Raw genomic sequence first — 23,440 nt, forward strand, 5'->3', positions numbered from 1 at the left:
TACTTTGATGCCCCTGCCCGGTGAATGTGGGAATAGGAGGAAGAGTTACCGACTGTACAGGGCAGAACAAATTGTAAGCACATAAAAAACTCTCTAGAAAACCCCCGGACTTTGTATGCTCAAAATGAGTTAGCCCCTGCGGGCCAAACTCCTCCTCTAAACCTGACATACAATTGGTGGAACAAACATGAATATTAAAATCACCAAGGATCAGTAAATCGTAGGACGCGTCATTGTTGGCTTCATTGTCATCTAAAAAGGTAGCCAGCGCATTTAAATGCTCCTGGTCATCCAACCTTGTGAAAGAATTATAACAATGTACCACCACGAGGCTTGGTACATTTTCACCCATTAATTTAACTGCCTAAATATTCGGTGAGGTTGTTTCTATCAGCTTTGATTTATACAGTAATTTAAGACTGATCAATAATAGGAGTCCCCCCCTCGATCTGCCCATTGGTGATGGAACAGCATGTTTACTAAAAGAACAATACCCATCCAAAAGATAAGTGTTATGACAATCCCAAGTTTCCTGCAGGGCAATAATGTGATATGTTGAAAGGAGAGACTCCCAGTTTTTGTCCCCCCTTTTAGACCTTCTGCCGGCAATATTCCATGAGAGTGTTTTCAACTCCGGCAAATATACAGTCTGCCCCGTTAAGTTCTGTTCAATGTCTACCAATATCGTTCGATTAGACTCATCATTATAGTGTAATATCGCCAAGCTTGAACTAGGCATTAAAGATGGATTCTCATTATCACCCAAGGTCCCCTTAATTGATAAGTCCTCCATAGGCACATAATTAGTTTTCAGTCATCCCTGATCATCTAGATTGGACAGGGCATTAAATCTTTTAGAGACCGCCAATGGGGGGGATAAACTCCCCTAGATGCCTCAGCGGCAGCCTATAATAGTATCCCAGTGGGAGCGCTACAATAGAGGTATTAGCGGAGAATTGGTGGTATTGTGCTTTGAGAATCATTTGGGCGACTGCAGGACTTTGAAAATTGATAATAACACAATCCCCCCCTATCCTTTTTGGCGATTGGCTTACCCATGCAACTCTGCGGACCATCAGAATGTTGTTAGCCATAGAATACCTGAAACTTTATGTTTGGCCAACCAATCCACAGTTTAGGTTTTTAACTGCGCCCAAGATTCGGATTGACCCGATCTCAACGGGGGGACTTGCCGCAGGTGGGAGATCGATAACATCTTGCGAGGGTTTAAACAGCACATTATTTGTTGCCTCATTTGTTATATTTTGAGCTCCCCACGGGCAAGCTGATGTGGCAGTTGGTGCTCCTGACAGATCCTTTGGCATTTGCGTATAATGAGGACCTAGGCAAAGCGGGATAATTTGCCGGTCCCCGCCATGAGGATTAATACTAGGTCTTGAGGGCTGCCCACCAGAATTTGAACTTACATCCGGTACTGGGAGGTTTAAAATATGCCTTGTTCCACTCACACTATCTACGACCATCCCAGACGAATCTTTGTTTTGGGTAGCTTCTGGTGCACAATTTACCAAGCCTGCTCTTGATATGCATTCCTCCACTACTGTGTTCAATGTATCTATGTTGCTCTTTGCCGCCAAATTTTTTCCCATCTGAGCAACTTTTTCTTCTATGGCCCCTAGCCTCGACCAGAATGGAGCTAGTATTGTTAACATTAATGTTTCCATACGTTCCCAATAGGCCTGATTTTCCCCTTTATCCCTTAGGTCAATCACATTGTAGTTAGTTGATGGAGACACACCAGGCTCAAATGGTAGGGGCGATTTTCCTTTATGATACTTGCTTTTCCCTTTGTCTTTATTTTTATCTCTTGTGGCTAAGCCGCCCCTCGTTCGTTTCGCCAGTGGTTCCCCTAGCCCACCCGTCATACCAGTGCTTTCTCTTGCTAGTCTCTTAGGCCTGGTTACTCGTTCTTCTTGGACTACCATAGGCACAATAGGGCGGGTGGATTGGGCCTGAGCACAACATGCGTTTTGAGCCAGGGGATTACTGGACTCCACAATGGGGCCGATCGTGTCACCATGTGTGGATAATCTTGGGGAGCTAATGTTTTCCAAAACACGGATATCAGGCGCATCCCCCTGCTCCAGGGTCAGACTATGCGTCATCTCCACCATAGAACCTTGTGGATTTACAAAAAGATTTTTGATAGGCTCTGCATTTAAGAGGCTAGGGGGTTGAGTAGCTCTCGTTCGTGTCTTAACCATTCTTATATCCCCCAAGGAAGATCTTTTTGTTCTGCATAAAGACCTAGAGAAAGTCTTTTTTCAGTGAGGAGTATCTTATGCTGTAACACTGATTCTGCCCTAATTTAAAAAAGCATCCAGTGTGCCTGCCACCCTGCCCCCCCCCGCCCTCTGACCCGCCAGATTGCGTTTTGTGGTCATAACCCACGCCTTGTCTAGCACCTATTACAAGCAGATCACAACTTTTAAATACAAGAGTAATAGTCCTGAATTCAAAAAGTATATAACCGCAGAAAGAAATAGTCACTAACCAAGTCCGCCAGCGAGTCCTCTCCTGTCGGTGTACAAAGGAAAATGAAAGGGACGTGGCCCAGCCCAGTCTCCTCCTGGCTACGACTGGCCCGTCCTTGCGCCCGCGTGTGTCCCGTGCTGCGGGAGTGCCGGGCCGGCTTTGGGTGCCTCCAGCGCCTTCCGATGACGCAATTCGGAAGCGCCTCGCGCAGCCCCTGGGAGTTGTAGGCACGGGGGCTGCGGGCGCGATTAGGTGCTGGTCGTTCCCCTCACGGCGGCGAAGAAGCTGCAAACAACTGGTGCTGATGGAAGTGGAGTGCTAGAGATGTCCGTTCCCCTCACGGCTGTGTTCAGAAGTATCAGCGTGTCCCACGCTGCAGGAGGGCCGGGCCGGCTTTGAGTGCCTCCGGCGCCCTCCAATGACGCAATTCGGAAGCGCCTCGAGCAGCCCCCTGGGAGTTGTAGGCAAGGGGCTGCGGGCGCAATTAGGTGCTGGGCGTTCCCCTCACGGCGGCGAAGAAGCTGCGATCAACTGGTGCTGATGGCAGTGGAGTGCTAGAGATGGCCATTCCCCTCACGGCTGTGTTCAGAAGTATTGGCGCGGAGAGGTCATCACACCATACCAAAATGAAACTTTTATGATGATTAATATTTGCGTTTCCGCCCATCAATTTATTTTCCCATGCACTTTTTATTCCACCCAACAATGAATGTTCTTTATAGAAATACAATGTTAACACATTTTCTTTCGCTTGGGGTTAGCAGGTCAGATTCCCAGGCACATCTTCTAGTGTGCTCTGTGTTTGGCAATGTCTCAATGTCAAATGACTTCAGCTTCTTCTGGAGTTTGACATGCGCAGTATGGGTTTCAAGATGGAGTAATAACGCCGCCCAGGCCCAAAAGTTCGATACATGAAAAATAGGAAAGAAACAATTTTAGAACAAAGAATAAAATAAAGTACTGTATACCACTTATATCTAATCTATTCCCATTACTTTATTTTTACTATTGCATTTAGAAATTAGGCAAAACGAACAGCTTGGCATAAGCAGCGGCGCAAGCTTCATGCATGCTTTAGGACACAAGCAGCCATCTTAGTTCTAGTGCGCAGAAGCAAAAGATTACCTCCAAAGCAGAAAGTACGTCATGTCATGTGATTGTGACAGACGCATGTGCAGTAAGAAATCCCGCATAGCAGCGGCCATGTTAATGCAAGCGGATTATCGTTAGTAAAAGCACATATGCAAGCTTCCCTAAGATGAATAACAAGTTGTGTAATGCAATATTAATAAGACAAACATGTTGATTAGTACATTACAAGTTATTTGAGAGGGTTGATTACAAGCAAGTCGCTTTACGTACGCAACCTTGCTTCATCAATCCCCTCTTCGATGATATTTTATATCATCACTAATTAATGAAACAGATGCCAACTTTTCACATGTCACCCAACTCAATTTCTTCAAACTTTTTTTCAGGATTTTTCTCATTATTTAAATGAAAGGTTTTCATTTTCTTATATATTTTCCCAATTAACTCTTCAAGTTCCATTTCAGTGCAGTTTCTTTTCTTTCCTCTTTCATTTACTGTATATCTTTTTCTGTGTTTACTACATTTGCAACAAATCACTATCCCTAAAATCAGTAGGCCTACTCCCACCATTGGCATCAGTACTCTACCTACAAAACGTTTTCCTACATTAGAAAGCCAATTACCTATAGAGGGGAGACCATCAGTAAGTCTCTTCCATGCACTATCAACCTCCAGTGGTTTAACCCCATGGATGCTCAGCATATTCCCCTGCTGTGCTGAGAATCTGTAAAGTGCATGTTACATGACGAGCTGGGCTCGTCATGAGCGTGCGAGGAGGCTACTTCATGACGAGCCCAGCTCGTCATGAGCGTGGAAGGGGTTAAGCTCTTTTTCCAAATTAGTCATATTTCTTGCATACCTCTTAATTTCACCACTTTTATCAGGTATGTAAGTGCAACAATGTTGCGCTTTCAACATTCTACAGACTCCGCCCTCTTTTGCTAATAATGTATCAAGAGCAAGTCGATTTTGTGAAACCATTGATCTGATCGCAACCAATTCGGTATTGACCATTAAGAACCCTCCAGCAGTGTCCGTCGATAAACGATCCACTACTGTTGACAATTTGCAAATTCTGTGCATATTTAGAGCCACTCCCACTGCAGGTATTAATGCACTAAATATATCACCTACTATTTCTCCAAAACTAGCTCTTTTGCTACGTATTAATCCATTAGTTTCTTCTTTGTTTCCAGTGATTTTATTTACATGATATATTTTTGGGAATACTATTCCAAAATAACAGCTTCCATACCAATGATCTGGCAGTTTGTAATAAGCCCTGTTTCCGCATATAAAATAAATCCCAGGAAACACAGGTTCAGTTCCATCTTTGAAACCCGAACTCCCAATTACCTTATAATTGTGTTCACATTCACTGGAACCAATGAATATATTGTTATAATAACTTGTTCTTTCCCTCTGGAGACAGAGTTCCCCCTTCTTTTCAAAATCCAGTAACATAGCAGCATGAGTCTTGCCATTTGGGGTGAACCCTATATTTTCAGCCCATTCAGCAATTTTATGGTTCTTATCATTTGCCTTTCTTTGGAAATTCTCTCTCTTTTTCTCAACCATATTAAAAAATATTTTCTCTTTTTCACATAATAAGCATGTTAAATTATTCTTGTGTGCTTCAGCTATATCTATTGTACCTATAGTTGGAAAGTATTCACCCATATAACGTGTTACATCACTCTTAGTATGTACAGGGTTCAGGTTACTACGTATAGGAAGTTCAGAAAATATCTAATCTGAATTAGAATAGTAATACTGCAAAGGTCCTTTCTTGTAGAACAAACTAGCTAAAATACTACATGAAATACCATATGTTAGGGGTAAATGATGATCTGTAACTCCCATAGCAACTGATGTAGGTAATATCATACACACATATCATTCTTCTATTTCCATAGCTTCTACATAGTGTACTAATAGATTTGCAAATACATTTAAGTGAGTCCTGTTTTTAATTCTAGTATAATGTAATCCTTCCTCATCCGATGCTTCTAAGTCTACCTTCTGTGGTTTAATGCTAAGAGCCTTCTCGGACCTACGTCGTTTCATTTTCATGAGTTTGATTGTGCAGCGTACGGGGAGTTGATGATGCGGCGGTCCAAGATGGCGGAGTGAGGACGCCATAGAGTAGCAGCCCATCAAGGCTCCTTCCGATCCACCCCACTCGGCGATTCTTCGGGGGGGGGAAGAATACCGGTAGAACTAGTGAGAATGACCTTGGGACCTTTTTGACCCTGACCCCGAAGCTTGGATAGCAGGGAGAAAAAGAAAAATGATCACTTACTCAAAGACACTTATCGGCCGGTCCGTGCTCCAATCCTGGGCTGCTTTTTGCGTGGATTCTGTGGTGTTGCACTATGGCGGATCGACTGAGGGAGACATCGAATGCTGTGGCTGTGGTGTGCCCGACCCCCCTGCACCTGGTGCGGCAATCAATCCCACGGCTGGCTCGTTGGTCGGTGCGCGGCTGGTCGGGACTGTGGCTAGGGCGGGGACAGCCGACTCTGACTCCAGCTCTAGGTATTAGGAGGTCTGGGTTGAGCTTACGGGAGACTATGGCTCCGAAAAACATACCTAGATCTACACGCGCCAATAAAGCAGCGGCGGACTCAATGGCGGTTTCCCCGGCTTCTGACAGACCTGCAGTGTCTGCTCCGTCGGCTCCACCGGCTCTTCTCTTCCGAGGGGCGTCTTCTACTACTTTTACTATGGTCCCAGCGAAATTACCTGCAGGGGCTCCCGGACTCAACAAGCAGGTACTGCGACCTCCCGTACTTATTATATCAGAGGCAAATGTGTCTACCCTGCCGAATGTTTCTAACACCGCTAACACCTCTTTGTCAGATGTCTCTAATGGTGTTACAAAAAAGGGCCTCCTTTATGCTGCTTGGGAAACACTGAAAACAGATTGAAACCATCAGGCGCAGCTCATGATGGAAACAATGTAGATCCCATTCAAACTGGCAACAATATCTCTACCATTATTGAACCAATAGAACCTTACAGGAATCGGGCTGTCGCTCTTTGTTGTTCAGATCCGGGCCTACTGGCTGAGCTCCCGAATGAGGGGGGTGTCAATATAGCCAACAATGGACCAACACTAGAAGAAACACTGGCTTCCGAGCACATATGCCCGGACAATATCCCGGCCAGCAAAGGCTCGACTGCCTCCCTCCCTCCTGGTGTGGGGGTCGAGGAACTAGATGGAGGGGGAGATTGTTCTAATGAAGAATATGAGGAGGTAGAGGAAGAAGAGGAAAGAGAAATTGCTAATTCTTCGATGGGTACCCCCTCAGATATGGCTAAGTTTCTGGCAGGCCGACGGGGTAAAGCTAAGCAAAAAACAAAGATAAAGTGCAAGAAAGGGAGAACAGCTTCAACTGAGGATTTATCCGTGACAATGACCGCTCCAGCTCTTTAAAAAACTCTCCCCTCGATTAAAAGCCCCCTCAGGAAATAGATCCAGGCTAAAGGGCTCGTTAAGAATATGACTCTACGATTGTCAGGTACTAGCCCACCAGTTGCTAAGCCCTCGAAAGACTGCCCTGTATCTCACCTGCCTCCATCAGCTCTGGGGACGGAACTTACGCTCCCACCTGTCGATCCTAACCTGGCCCCCCTCATGCCCCCACTTGTACTTGTAGAATCTATTTCAGCTGCATCTACAGTCTCTCCTATACCTTTGGATTTATCCGGCCATATATCTGTTTCACTAACATCTGTATCTTCTGATACTGTAGCATCAACATATACCCCTCGGCTAGACACTTCTGGTGAACTGGAACCGACGCTATCTCCCCTTGACATTATTTTGCAGACTTTAACTAATCATTGTGCGGAGGCACAGGAACACTTCTTGCAATTACGAGAAGATAGTAGAAGAGGGGTCTGTGCGCTCGGAATCCTGTCTGAATCAATATGACGCCCAGATAACAGCTCTACAGCTGAAGGTAGAGGATCTAGAGAACCGCCAACGGAGACTGAATGTGAGACTTTTTGGCATCCCTGAGGGTGCCGAGGGGTCAGACGCAAGGGCCTGTCTGGTGAAACTATTACATAAGGCTTTCCCAGACTTAGCTGACTGGGATTGGGACTCTCAAGTTCAAAGAGCTCACCGTCTCCCTCTATTTCAGAAGAACAAGGAGAGTAAATTCCCTAGGCCCTTCCTTATATACTTTGGTAATTTTCTTTTAAGGCAGGCAGTGTCTCTGAAAGCACGTCCCAATTCGCCTATCACAATCGAGAATCTGTCATTATTTGTACGATCTGATCTGAGTAAAGCAACCATGGATAGGAGATGGAAGTTAAGGAAATTTACTGATCCTTTTAAGTCTATCGGAGGGCAAGCGTACCTGCAGGAACCTGCCCGCCTCAAAGTCATCAAGGGAGGTCATACCTATTATCTTACTGATGAAAAGGAAGCTGAGAGCTTGCTCTCTAAGTTTGGTTAAAGGCTAGGCAGTAATCTTTGGGGATCGAGGTCAGGAATTTTCCCTCAATCAGTTTGTCCGTATGTGGGGTCGTTCTCCCGTTTCTTTCTTTTAAACTTTTTTCTTTTCTTTTTTTTTCTCTCTTCTCGGTTCCTCCCCCCATTCTATTCTCTTTTCTGTTTTCTCTTTGAGAGAAGAAGTGAGGTGGTTTGGTAGTCCTTGGGTTGCCTCTCTCTGAGCCTGCCTCTCCAGCGGCAGCAGTCACAGAGGGGACTCCCTCTTGTCCTGGGGCGAGGGAGAGGGGGGTGGGGGGTGGGCCCCAAGTTCTCCGAGGGTGGGTTGGTGTGGGGGGTGAAAAATACAAACAATTTTAGCACGATGTGGAAAATTGCTTTATATGATGGGAAGGAACCTATTTGGTTTCTTAATGAGCAGAATGGCAAAATTGGTGTAACTTTTGTTTGAAATGTATAAATTAAAATGTTTAGCTTGGAATGTTTCAGGTCTTAATAGCAGGAACAAAAGACGACTTGTTTCGGAAGAGCTCAGACTTTATGACCCACAGCTAGTCTTTTTGTCTGAGACGCATATCGCCTATAAAGATAGGAAGCTATTCAGTCAGTTGGGCTATGATGTCATAATTTGTTCTTCTCAACAGGTATCACTCAGAGGAGTGGCTATCCTTAAAGATAAACGATGTAGAATAGAAACGATTAAAACTGCATCAGATAAAAACGGCCGGTGGGTTATAGCGCAAATATCCATAGGTAATTGTAAAAATTTATTATGTGCGATTTATGGAGCAAACACTGATGATGATTTTGTTTTTGACCAATTGAATATGGAGCTTCTGGGGTGGGATGGGGAACCTATTATCATCGGGGACTTTAATTGTATCATGGACTATCAGTTGGATACTACTAGACAAGGTGTTTTTCAGCGCATCCGTAAAGTCGGTGCTGCAATTCTAGACATTAGTCGGATACATAATATTAAAGACATAAGGCCAGTATCAGGGGGTTTACTCAACAATACATTTTAAACAAAATATAGAGCGTCGGAATATGAATATAAAGCTGACATCTAGTATCTTAGCTCAAGAAGTACTCCTGGCCGATGCTTTAAGAACTTGTTCCCCCAACGTGGTCGAACTGGGATTAATACTAGGATCTCTTAAGTCTAAATTAAAGACGAACTTTATTGAAAAGAGCGCTGCTGAGTTACATAAATCAAAAATCTCTTACTATGAAGGGGGAGATAAAATAGGTAAAACATTGACCTACAAAGTGGCGGATGACAGAGCTCAGACTCTTATAAAAAGCATTAGAGGTCCTAATAATGTCATATTTTATCAACCAGAACAGATATTGGCTCAATTTGTCAAGTTTTATAGTATGTTATATACCCCCGAGAACCAACCTTGTACATCGGATATTGTAGATTATTTGGATAACAACTTCAGGGAAAAATACAATTTACCTGGGTTAGAGCAATTATCGGAGGAGATTACCTTGCTAGAGATCAGACAAGCTATTCTATCGCTACCAGTCGGAAAAGCAGCAGGGGAAGATACTATTCCGGTCGAACTTTATAAAATATGTATCGAGGAATTAATCCCGCTCTTTTCCTTGGTAATTCAGTCTATAGGGGAAACCGTAAAGGCTCCAAATTCTTGGAACATTGCGAAAATGTTTTTTTTTTTTAAAAAGGCAAACCGGCAGATGAGTGTGGGTCTTATAGACCCATTTCATTGATCAATACCGATGCTAAGGTTTTCGCAAAAATTTTAGCAAGCCGACTGGCTCCGTTTATCCCTTAGATCGTAAATGTGCAGCAACACGGATTTGTGTTGGGCAGGGACACAACGACCCATATTAACACAGCTATCACTGTCTTTGACATAGCGGAGATAGAGACCACCCCACTCGGTATAATCTTATTAGATGCTGAGAAAGCCTTCAACCGAGTGAGGTGGGACTATCTCTGGTCTGCGTTGTCCTTTATAGGATTCAGAGGCCAAATTGTTAGTTGGATACGGGCCTACAGCTAGCATCAGCTATGCCGGTCTGTCGTCTTCTATCTTTGCTATTTTTCGGGGCACTCGGCAGGGGTGTCCGCTGTCACCCCTGCTATTTGCCCTGTCAATCGAGCCATTTCTCTCTGCTCTTCAATTGTAGGCCGGTATAACCCCATTTCGGTCTGGTCCTCATTGTTTGAAAATCACCCCATATGCGGACGATATGGTGATATATTCTACTAATATTCCAGAGGCGTTAGAGGGCATAATGATTGAGGCTAATAGATTTGGAGCCGTCTCAGGCTACAAGTTAAACGTAAATAAAACACAAATATTGGTCAATCATAAACCATTGGCCACTGTTTCTGGAATTTGTAGGGTCGCCAACTACTTAGGGGTTAAAGTCTCATCTAAAATTAGTGATATAATCATACCGAACTATGATGCGCTATTAAAATCAACAGTTTTGTCATTAAAAAAACGATATAAACTCCCTTTAAACATCATTAGCAGAATCAATCTTATTAAAATGAAAATTCTTCCGAAATTCCTCTACCTATTTCGCTCTATACCATTGGCACTTAACAATTCTTTTTTTTTTTTAAACTTGATGGAATCTTCAGCAGCTTCATCTGGGGATACAGGAAAGTGCGCAGATCCTTGTCCTTACTCAAGGGTTCTCTAGACACGGGTGGACTTAACTTTCCAGATCTTAAATTATACTTTTGGGTTAACTTCATTGGTCGTCTCCGTTCCTTGCTTAATTCAGATACTCAACTTTTTTTTCATACTATCATGCTTAACTCAGACTCCAGAATGTTTTTGCTAAGACTGAATGACCCAAACTATTACAAAAGGGTTACATTTAAGACCGCCAGAGACACAGCCAAGATTTGGTTTAATATTTTGTCTTTTTGTAAAACGTCTTTTTTATCATCCTAGATTATGGATCTGGGGAAATCCGGGTCTCCCCTGGATTTTCAACGACGGAAGGGCAAATATCTGGTCTGCCCACAGAATTGTCACATTAGGGGATCTTTGTGGCTCCAATGGTTTTCTAGATTTCGTCGTACTTAAAAACTTATATAATTTGACTAAGGAAGTGAGGTTTAAGTACACCCAAATCCATGATTTTCTGATCCGTAAGATGAAAATCTTTGAAACCTCAGATTCGGATATTTGGAACAGTTTTTATTCATCTAAAACAAAATCTTTAATCAGTAAAGGGTATGGATGTCTCATCTCCTACAAGATAAGCGACTGCTCTAAATTAGCCGAGAAATGGAGCTCCAAGCTGAGTTCGACGGTAAACTCGGACCAGATTGCTCACTCTTTTTTGAATATCAATAATTTGGTGCACTCATCGAGCTTAAGTTTGCAACAATTCAAAACCACTTGCATGTTATACTATACTCCTGAAGTGGTCAGCAAACGTTTCATTTAGTGATCGTACCAAATGCCCTAAATGTGATCTTGTTGGTGCTAATCTAGAACATATGTTATTTTCTTGCCCGATGCTAAAAGAGTTTTGGTCTGCTCTAGATAAGGTTATGAAAATGAAACTGGCCTGCCCTACTTTTCTTTCCGCTTTAACTGTACTTTTAGATATACATGATGCTACCCTTCCCCAACAGGCTTTAATTACCATTTTATTTTCTTGTGCTAAATTAACCATTGCTCGCGCCTGGATTTCTCCCCAGCCCCCACATATTATGGAATGGTGGTCTCTAGTCAATGAAATTCATGGCATGGAAGCGGCCCTGGCCAGGCACAGAGGCGCTCGGTCTTTACGTAAATTTGAGAAAATCTGGGGTAATTTTATTTAAAATTATAGGTAACTCACCTGAAATGTAAAAAATGTAAAATGTAAAATACTAACAGTGTATGCTTCTCTTCTTTTTTTTTTCTTCTTTTTTTTTTTGTTGTTTATGTAGCAACTGTTAATTCTTTTTCATTATGCCATATTGTTCCTGTTAAACTGTATCTTCATTGAGGTTTTTCTCTTATTTGCTCTATTTTGGCTTTTTTTTTCCTTTTGTTCTTTCCATTTTCGTGCTAAGAGCCTTCTCATGTGTATCTATTTTTTCAAGAGCATCTACCTTCTCATGTATATTAGTGTCATTCTGTACATGTTTGCTCATTATATAAGGGATAGCTATTGTAATTCTTAACCATATTACAAGTACTATTATTATACTACTTGTGCATGTTCTACAGCATGTTTTTAGACAGTTTCTTTTCGGTCTTCTATTAACAGTATGATCAGCCATTTCTGACCAAGGAGACTTAACCCCTCTTTGTAGCTTTTACACAGTCTTTTAACCTGTGAATTTTCAAGTGGGTCTCACTTCTCCGTCAGTCTCATCAATTAACTCGTGATCACTTTCATCACTTATTTCTAAGTTTTCAATCTTCAAAAATGACGTAAGTCCATTCAGGGCCTCTGAATTTGTTATTCAGACTTTTCAGTCGTGGACTTCTCCTTCTTGGTTGTACTGTAGATTGTTCAGCTTGACTTGTTATTTCATTTACTTGTTCTGGTTCTTCATTTATTGTTTAGACAAAATCTCAGTCTTCTGACAAACCTAGGCCACTTGTCTCCTTTTCTGAGTCTTTTAGCTGGCACTGTGCTCTGGCCTTCTTCCAGTGATCGCTTATTCTCGTTCAGTTGTGGCACATCTATTTCAGTGTAATCCTCTGTATTCCTCTCTGTCTGACTAGGTCCAGGTCTTATTTCGGTTTTTTCAGGTGTCTCCTGAGTTTGACTTTGATTCTGATTCGGTTTGCCATCTTCCTGAACACTTTTTTCTACACCTGTCTGGTCCTGCTCAAGCTCTTCGAACCCTTGATTTTCTTCTGCCTGAGCTTCCGCCCTAACACCTATCTGTCCCTCTTCAGACTCTGGAGTTCTTGGTGAAGTGCCGATTGTCTGGGTATCTTTATCTTTCCCTATCTGGTCCTCTTCAGAATGACCATTAGCTTGGATTTCTGTAATCTGAGTACTTTCTTCTAGACCTATCTCATCCTCACTATCACTCTGACTGTCTAGATAAATCTGACTTCTGGTTCTCACGTATTCTGCAGGTATGTCGACTACTGGAATCCAATCATCTTGACTGGTGCTTGGTTGTTCCTCTTCAGCTACTTCAGGATCGATATCTTGAGACCCCTCAGCTGCACAACCTTCAGCTTCAGTTTCATCAGGTTCAGTCACTCTTTTTGTGTGACTAGCATGGATCCAGTGTGGAACTCCTTCGCACTTTACAGCTGTGGTGGGTACCAAAATTACTTGACGTGGTTTTCCCCACCTTGGTGCAAGGCAAGATTTTCGAGTGTGTTTCTTTAACACTACCCAATCACCTGGGTTCAGGTCATGTGCTGGAGTAGCTTGTCTGGCGACAGCGTCTTCACCAACCTGGTGAGAGATAGAACACACTTGGTCAGCCAGTTCTTTGTATTACTCCAGTACTAAATCATCAGATATATTTATCAGTTTGTGTCCTGGCACCCATGCTTGCCTCATTGCTCTTCCCATTAGCATTTCATGAGGACTCAAGCCTGTGTTCCGGTCTGGAATACTTCTGAGTCCCATCAGAACAAGAGGTCAAGCATCTGGCCATTCTAATTGGGTAGATTCATACATCTTTCCAAATCTTGACTTGATTGTGCCATTCAATTGTTCTACCACCCCAGAAGCCTCTGGGCGGTATGCACAGTGCAGCTTTTGCTTAACGTTGAATGCTTCACAGATTAGGCCAATTATTTCATTATTAAAATGGCAGCCTCGGTCTGATTCAATTGTTACTGGAAAACCAAACCTAGGTATGAGTTCTCAGAGTAGGAGTTTGGCTACAGTGATGCTATCATTCCTACGTGTGGGGTAAGCTTCCACCCATTTTGAAAATAGGCAGACAATGACAAGAATGTAATTTAGTCCTCGACAAGGGGGTAACTGAATGAAATCAATCTGTAATCGTATGAAGGGACCCTCTGCCTTCCCAATTTTTCTTGGTAACACTACAGTTTTCTTTCTAGGATTCATTTGTTGGCAAACTAGACACCTCTGGTAAAGACTCTCTGCTATATTCCTGAACCTCGCATTCAACCAACTCTGTCTGAACAACCTAATCATGGCATCCCGCCCTAGATGGGAATCTCCGTGGAATATCCTAGCCATAGAAGCAAGCATACAGTCTGGTAACACAGGCCTACCATCAAGGTAAACAATGACATCATCTTCAACCCTTATCTGACAACCTATTTTCCTCCACTCTTCCTTTTCTTTCGGTTCTGCTTTATTTTACAAATCTCTTACTTCCTCCCACGTTTTGACACCTTCAAGCAACATAAGTTGGCAGCTGTTTCCACCTACTTCAATTTTCTTGTTTACAGCCATTCTACATTTGGCACAATGTTGGGCTAGTTGGTCAGCATATCGGTTACCAGCTGTCACTTTGTCACTTCCAGATTGGTGAGCAGCACACTTGACCACAGTCACTTCTTTTGGCAATTGAATTGCTTCTAGCAAATCTTTTACATAATGACTATTTTTAATAGGAGTACCTGAAGAAGTCAGAAACGCCCTTTGCATCCATAATTGTCCAAAGTCGTGCACAACCCCGTAACCATACTGGCTATCAGTGTAAATGGTTACTTTCCAATTCTTCCCAAATTTGCAAGCTTTTGTTAATTCAACCAATTCGGCTACTTGTGCAGACTTGACTCCAGGTAAATAGGATGCTTCAACAGGACCCCCCAAAGTGCACACTGCATAGGCAGAACTCAAATCTCCTTCCTCATGTCTCATGCATGAGCCATCTACAAACAGCTCATATTCAGAATCTATTATTGGCTCCTCTCTTATGCTGGACGTGGTTTTGTACTGTATTCAGTCGAGTCGATACAATCATGTTCGACTTCTCCCTTTACTTCTGCAAAGTGTGAATCAGGCAGCAATGTTGCTGGGTTCAGAATATTACACCTGGCAATAGTGACGTTTCCTGCACCTACAATGATTCGCTCATACTTAGTCAGCTGACTAGGAGTTAGGTACTGAGTCTTAGTCCTTGTTAACAAAATCACAACTGCTTGTGGAACACACACTGTCACTGGATGTCCCATAATAATAGACTCACTTCGCTCAAGGCTCATGCAGGTTGCAGCTACTGCGTTCAGGCATCCTGGCAATGCAGATGCCACCGGATCCAGTGTGGAAGAAAAAATGCCACAGGACGTCTCATTAGACCGTGAGTTTGGGTCAGAACTGAACGTGCACAATTAACTCGGATATCACAGAATAGTGCAAATTCTTTTGAATAGTCATGCTGGAGCTGTACACAGACATTCTCGTAATTTTAAGAAAGCAGTCATGCTTTCGTCATCCCATTCTACTGGGTCCTTTGCTCTCTTCTTTGTCATTTGTATCAATGGTTTTCCTAAGACTGCAAATCCCTCAATCCATTGCCTGCAATAACCTACAACTCCAAGAAACATTCTGATCTCCTTTTGAGTTTGAGGTAAATTCATGTTCTTGATTATTCTAACTCTTTCTGAGGGAACCCTTCTGACACCTCTTTCTATCTGGTGCCCCAGGTATTTCACTGACGTGGTGCAAAATTGCAATTTCTCAGGTGACACTTTATGCCCTCCTTCACCCAAATGATTCAGCAAGGCAATGGTATCAGCAACACAGTCATTTCGAGTTTTAGACGCGACCAATAGGTCGTCTATATACTGGACCAGGACTGAATGTCCAGGCAGTACCAGAGATTCAAGGCACTTTTTCAATATCTAATTAAAAATCGAAGGACTCTCTGTATACCCCTGAGGAACATGGTTCCAAACGTACACATGACTGTTGAATTCAAAAGAAAAAAGATATTTGCTATCTGGGTGTAATGGAATTGAGAAAAATGCGTGACATAAATCTATCACTGTGAACCATCCAGCTTCCCACGGTATCTGATACAGAATCACTGCAAGATTTGGCACAACTGGACAGCACGGGACAACGATCTTATTAATTTTTCGGAGGTCCTGTACGACCCTGTACTTTTCGCTCGGTTTCTCTATGCCAATTATGGGCGAATGACATGGACTGCTCATTTATTCTTGTAAAATGCCTGTTTCAACCAAACGCTTTATTTCTGCTGCAACACCTGCTTTTATTTCGGGCTCATTTTGTACTGTCGAATATTTGGGTAAACTGCACCTTCCTTTTCTGTTACTTTTATTGGATCGACATTTGCCATTAATCCTACATCTTTTCCTGTGAAATCCCACACATTAGGATTTACAGTATGCTGTAATTCTTCTGGTAGATCTTCTACAGTTAACTTTTTATTCTCTGTTTCTTGTTTTGCTAACATTAATTTATAGATTCCGTCTTCATCTGAGGTTTGAATCTCAACACCACTTGGGGTGCAAAAGATGGTGCAATTCATTTTGCACAACAAGTCTCTGCCTAACAGGTTTACTGGACTTGAATCGCAAACGACAAATTTGTGCATTTCTTTGAAATTACCTATTCTAACTTCCATTGGTTCTGTGACTGGGGTACTAATTTGTTTATTAGAAACGCCCACTACTTGGATCGCTTCTCCCGAGAGGGGTAGGTTTAGAACGTCTGCTGTTCTCACAGTAGAACGGGTAGCACCAGTGTCCAATAGAAAGGTGACATCATTCCCTTCAACCTTTCAGGCACCGTCCGTATGTGTCCTCACTGAAAAACGTATCACTCAAAAGAAATTGTGATATTGCTGTTTCTCTCCTCTCAGTTCCCTCCCAATTTGTGGTATCCACACTCTGGTGTGCTTTGCTCCTAAAATTTGGCATGGGTGCAAGGGGTAACTGGTTTTGTATTACCTGCTGCTGCTGCTTCCGTGGCACCTCATTCTTCGTCTGTGGATTCAAATAATTAGTTTGCACATTACTGTTTTGCACAGCCTTACACTCGTTCTTCCAGTGCCCCAACCTGCCGCACCAGTGACAAGGGAACTTCTTTTTGGCTTCCTCTCTATTAAATTTTCCCCTTGGCTTACCCCCATTACCATCACCTTGGGTCTGGTTACTGTTCATTTGACTTAACTGGAATTCCTGTTGCTCTGCTAATTTTACTTGTGCCCACATTACTTTTTCTTTTAATTCTTTTAGTTTATTATCAAGTTCAGCTTCACAATATTTCGCATATTTTAGAATTTCATCAATCGGCTTGGCCTGCCAACACATTTTATGATCTTTAATCCATTGTGAAATTTCTGGCCTTAATCCTGACACAAACCAATAGATGAAATGCGTCATGTCTTCCATATCAATTTTATCCAACCCACTATACTGTTTGAATACTTGTAACAAGCGTTCATAATATGCATGCACAGATTCATCTTTATTCTGAGTGGTTCTATCTATTCTAGTCCAATTAGTTTCCTTTGCAGGTACCTTCCCTTTGAGGTAGAGTATTACCTGGTTGTATTTCTTCATGACTTCATCAGAAGGTGCTCCTGTCTTTGGGTCTCTAGGATACTCATCATTTGGCCAATCAACTGCTATTTTGCACTCTGTCCATAAATCGACAGGAACAACAATGTCAAATAATCCGTCTAGATCTTTTAACAGACATTTCGAAACCTTCACAAATCTCTCGACTTGTCTGTACCATTCTACAGGTTTTTCTCGAAGTTTTGGGAAATCATTTGTAAATGACAAAATATCCTGTCGGGACCATGGGAGACGTACATAACCTCCACCTGGCACTTCTCTCATGGGACACAACCTTTCCACTTTTTCTGCTTCTTTTAATACATATACAGATGCAGTCTGTTTTGATCCAGCCTCTTCTTTTTTCTTTGCCCATCTAGTTTTTCATTTTTCTATGTCTCCCCATTTTTGCAATAATGTCATGAGCTCCCTAATTTGTACCTTTCTACCTGACACATTCATATTTCCCAAAGCTTTGTCAGAAAATTCAGCTCGATATGGTTTCTGTAATACTTTAGATTTGCCAATGTCAATTCCCATATTAGCTGCCATATCCATTAATTTTTCATGAAACACTCTTGTATTTCTAGTAATGCTTTTGCATATGAACAACAATTCATCTTCACTGAATGTATTTAGTCTATCCGATCCCACATTTCCAGCCATCATTTCTTCTAATTCGACTCTTAATTTGAATATATCCAATACCTCTGCTGTGACTTTGGCTTCTCTGTTTCTCGGGACCATCTTTCTATTTCTTCTGGAATTACTACTGTGGCACTTCTTGTACCTCTGGATGTCTCCATCTGTACCTCTCTATAACTTATAGGAGTGGTTTTCCTGACCGAGTAACTCCCTGGTTCTCTTATTGGTAAATCGATCAGGGAAATCACTGGTTCACATTCACTTGCTTGGTCATCTACAATTGTCTCTTTTCTTGGCTGCACTACAGGTGTAGTTAGAACAGGAGTTTTAGGACCAGGCTGCTTATATCCGTACAAAGGAACAACAGGACCAATAGTTACCGGAATTGTTAGAGCTTCAGGACTCTTATTCAATTGTGAAATTTTCTGAATGAATTCACTTCTCTGTCTATTTTCTGTCTCTTTCCCTGTCTTTTAGTACTTTTTCTAATGAAGTCTCATGTATTACTTGTGCAACTAAGCGTGGTTTCAAGAACGGAGCATTTGGATTAACTGTGCTTGGCTCCTCATTATAAGGTGGTGGATTTTTCATTAATAAATCCTCCAAATAATCATCATCCGACTCTCCACTAATCATTAAATGTTTCGTTTTTTCAGTCCTTTTACTTCCAGTGGGTTCTTCTAAAGTTAATACAGGATACAATCCTTCCACTAACATGGACTGTCTGCATTGTTTCATTTGCTTATCTCTTGTCTCTTTCGGAAATCGGGAATAAAACTTACTCCAATTCCTGTTACTTCTGGGTCTATCTCGCTCAAAAGCCTCAGTTTCCCATTCCTCCAATGCCTCATACTTTGTTAATCTAGGTCTGGGATCTAAGTCATTCATGCGAGTTCTTAAATTATGTAAAACTCTGCCATTAAACATACCATTGTCTGGAAATGCTAAAACACCATCATCTTTCGTGTACTCCATCCAATTATCTAACCACACACACGTGTGATAGCCTCTTTCAAGCATCATGTATGATGCGGGCGTATTTGGTGGTGGAATAATAATCCCTTCTCTTGTTTTAATTGCTTTATCTTTTTTGAAAAAATTCTTAATTCTTTCAATGAATGACATTTTCCTTTTCTCTCCGTACATGATATAAGGTCTTCCTCTTATATACTGTTCTTGCGCAAACCCTAGATATTTTCTATCAGGTCTACCACCTACAATCGGACCTATATGCCACATATAATTTAAACACAAATCTGAGGATCACTGTCAGTTTGTTTACAAAATACTTCCAATTCCAGCGCGTCTTCTATTTTTCCGTGACCAATCAGAAATTTTTAATTCAAAATAAATCCAACCAATGGTTGCGCGGCTTTTCTCGTAAGACTAGTTCTCACGCTCCTGTATTCACCCCTCCTTTACAATTACTTTTTTTAATTTAAAAATATATATATATTTTTATTGGGTTTGCAATACATAAAACATCACAGTTAAACAAACCCCCCTCCCACCCATCCGCCTGCAGTCTCAAAGTCTGTCTGGACAACAACGTGACACTCCCTTCTCAGCTTTGTACACAGCCATTTAGCCAACAACCCGTAGCAGGGCAGGCGGCAATCTTGGAGATATCTACTAGTGTTATCGCAGATGAGCTGCTTCCCGTCCCTCATGCAGTACCCCTCTACATCTCATAGTTTGATAACCATCTCTACAAGCACAACGTCTCATTCCTCCCGGTGGCAATCTAATGTCTCTAGTCCTCCACTGTGGTATGTGCATCACCTTTACTGTTTAGGTACATCTGGTATAGTCCCCAAAAGTTTTTAGGTCGGTTAGTGGGGGGCAGCAGCTCGCTATAGTTCTCCGACTGTGGGGCGTGGCCAAGATGGCGGTGTGAGCGGACGTGTCTTGCGGAGCTCCCGCCGCCGAACGCCGCTTAATCGCTACTACAGCACCCTCCCGGGTCCCGAGCGTCCGCATTGAGACCCCAGACCAGTTGACAGCTTGGTGAGGACATTTGGGAGGAGAAGCTGCGGACCGGCTACACTGGGTCCGGAACGAATCCTGGCCGGAGCACTGCGGCCTACGGAAACCGGCGGCGGACGGAGCTGCGAGGACGAGGCTGAGAGGGGCGGAGCCATACAGCCGACGCTGAGGTCTCCCTAACGGGAAGCGGCAGGTCCGACCCGCGCGGCCGAGCGCGAGGCCTTCCGCGGTCACTCCGTGGAGGCTTCTGCGGACCTGCCGGTTAACTGCGCCAACATAGCCGGTGTCCCCTGGGCTGCACACGGGACAGCGGGGAAGCGGCAAAGGAGAGAGCGAAGGCGCCAGGTGAGCCCGGGCAGCGGCTTGAGGTGAGGAGAGGGGGGAACAGAGACGACCCCCCCCCCCCCGGGCGACTCGCCGCACCGGGCTGAAGCTCCTGCACAGCTGTGGGCGGTCAAGGGCGGCGCCGACGCACTAACTGCGGACTGACGCCCTCGGAGCCTTACACGGTCCTGGAGGGGATTTGTGAACTGTAAGACGCCATTTTAGGGCCGGTAGCTTGAAGCCCGCGCTACGCCCAGGCAGGATTCGCCGTGCGCCCCATCTGGCTGATGCACACGTGCCTTACCTGCGGCTACACGTCTGCCCCCCACACACACGGGGGTGCGAGTTGGACTTAGCATCTGCCACAACTTTAGACATTGGAGTGGTGCAAGTGAGCCCCCCCCACCCCCAAGCCCTAAGCAGCGGAGAGTGTGAAAAGGCGGGGGATAGCGTGGAGACCTCGGAATGGGGCCGCTGTAGCGCTGGCCCCTAGCGTGTGCTGCACTATTCAAGACCTGGGTGGAGGACGGGAGCGGCGTGGCAGTTGAGGAGCGGTGACCTGGGGACCGCCATTCTGAGACAGCACCCGGCCCGGTGAACGGATCTCCCACACGGACTGCATCGTCTGAAGTAGCACCCTGAGCACTATCGGAGGGGGGGACGTCGGCTCTTAGGCCCTAGCAGCAACGGGAATTGATACTGAGGAGACCACCAGAGACCCAAGGGGGTTGGACTCTTTGCCCCAGACTGCCTGGCGCTCATCTACAGGTGTTACGGCGGGCTTCCGCCCGGTCCACCCGGGACTGTTCTGCGGACAGGTTTGGGGAGTATGGCGGCTGGCAGGGTGCGTAAGGACAGGACCATAAAGGACTTGCTCACGCCCATCAACATGGGGAAGAAAACAGACCCGCACAGCGTGGGAACCCCCGCGGCGCCACCTAAATCAACGACAGGCACGCCGGACGCCAGCCCCCAAAGCAAAGAGGAGCCTGTCACGCGGTCCTTCTTGGAGACTTTATTTGGTGGCCTACGGGAAGACCTCCAGCTCCTCAAGACAGAATTGAAGGGGGAGATACGGGAGCTGAGGCGAGACACGGACGCCATTGGCGAGCGGGTAGCGGAACTGGAGACGAAGAGCGACAGTCGGGATGTCGAGATGGAGGCGCTCCAACAGGAAATTATCCGCATTCATGACCAGCAAGTCGACCTACAATCGCATGTGGAGGATTTGGAAAACCGGTCTCGGAGGCATAACATACGAATTAGAGGAGTAAAACCCACACCGGACACGGCAGATCTCTTCAAGTTCACGCAAGGCCTTTTCAACCATATTCTGGGCAGACCGGCTAACTCCATTATCACACTAGACAGAGCACATCGGACCAGTCCGCCTAGAGCCTCGAGTGCCTTGCCAGTGGATATCCTGGTCTGTGTGCAGGACTTTCGCACCAAAGAGGAGATACTCAACAGGGCGCGACAGATGGGCTCAATCACATATGGCGAACACTCACCGATGCTATATCAGGACCTGGCGGCCCTCACCCTGGAGAAGCGTAGATTATTCAGACCGATTACAGCGGAACTGCGTCGCCTTGGTGTCACATATAGCTGGGGGCATCCGTTCCGAATTGTGTTTAAATGGAACAACAAAGTGCACCAGCTCCGGTCATTCACGGAGGCTTGCCGGCTATTGGGCATAGAGGAGCCTGAACCAGCGGGAGATTCGCAACCGGGGAATCACTCGGAGACTAGCACAGCAGGACAATGGAGACAGCAGAAAAGACGGCGCAAACCGCGTCGCCCTCCCCAGGAGGAGATTCATGAAGGACAAAGGGCGGCAGTTGCGACGGCGACGCTGGAACTGGCGGAAACGGCTGATGGATGACGGATGTAAGCCGGACTGAACTTAACTAGCATTGGCGGTCGGCGGCGGGAGACGACTTGAAAGGACTGGACACGTTCCCCGGGCTCTTCAGTGGCCCTAATCCTTTTGAGCGTTGTGCTAATGGGACTATTCTACTGGTTACTGAGGTGGGGTGGGTGGGATGGGATTCTGCAAGGCCAATTTGGGGTGGGTCTGCTGTGGGTGGCGGGGGGAACGTTGGGGTTTGTAAATAAGTTCCAGTTGTTGTTGGGTTTGATTGCCGAGGTGCTGCCGACCGAGAATTGGGTGAGCCCCACCGGGTTTGGGCCCGGCAACCACATGTTGCGTCCATTGCCAACTCCCGCTCCCCGGGACCGACGGAATATATTACAGGGTTGCCTTACTGCACACACTATATACAATGGCTGGGGTTGAGAAAGATCCACCGCGATCCGACACGGCACGGCCCCCCTTGAGAGCACTGACATGGAATGTTAGGGGCCTCAATGACTATAGGAAGCTGAGAAAGGTACTCGGTTACCTACGCAGGCATGACATAGACCTCGCTCTCCTACAGGAGACTCATTTGCCTCTTACCAGTAGGATGTTACAACACAAGGGATTAGCGGGACACACTATAGCAGCGGGCTTTACCACGCACTCTAGAGGGACACTAATATGGGTAAACCCACGTTCCAAACTCACACTGCAGGCACTAGAGACGGACTCGGAAGGGAGGTATGTCATTTGCAGATGCAAGGGCCAGGGGCATGATATGCTGCTCGTGAATATATACGGGCCCAACTATGATTCCCCTGATTTCTACACGGACTTAGCCCGGAGATGCAAAATGTATGACTGCGCGTACATGCTTTGGGGCGGGGACTTTAATCTGGTCCTAGATCCGGATCTGGACAGATCTGCGGGACCGAACAGGAGCCCGTCGGCGGCTGCCGCGGCGCTTCACACGGAGATGGTGCACTTAGACCTACTGGATGTATGGCGTAGTAGACATCACACCAGAGGGGGGTACACACACTATTCAGCGTATCATGCATTACACACTAGAATAGATTACTGGTTGGCATCACA

At 44.6% G+C, this 23,440-nt stretch overlaps 1 protein-coding gene across 1 annotated transcript in view; it reads left to right on the forward strand.

Annotated features, from left to right (window-relative positions):
- PDK3 (pyruvate dehydrogenase kinase 3) overlaps positions 1–23,440 on the forward strand; it is a 1,374,724-nt gene that overhangs the window by 289,768 nt on the left and 1,061,516 nt on the right. The gene's annotated exons all lie outside the window — the stretch shown is intronic.

This window comes from Lissotriton helveticus, chromosome 8 (genome assembly GCF_964261635.1).
Source record: "Lissotriton helveticus chromosome 8, aLisHel1.1, whole genome shotgun sequence".
Lineage (NCBI taxonomy): Eukaryota > Metazoa > Chordata > Amphibia > Caudata > Salamandridae > Lissotriton > Lissotriton helveticus.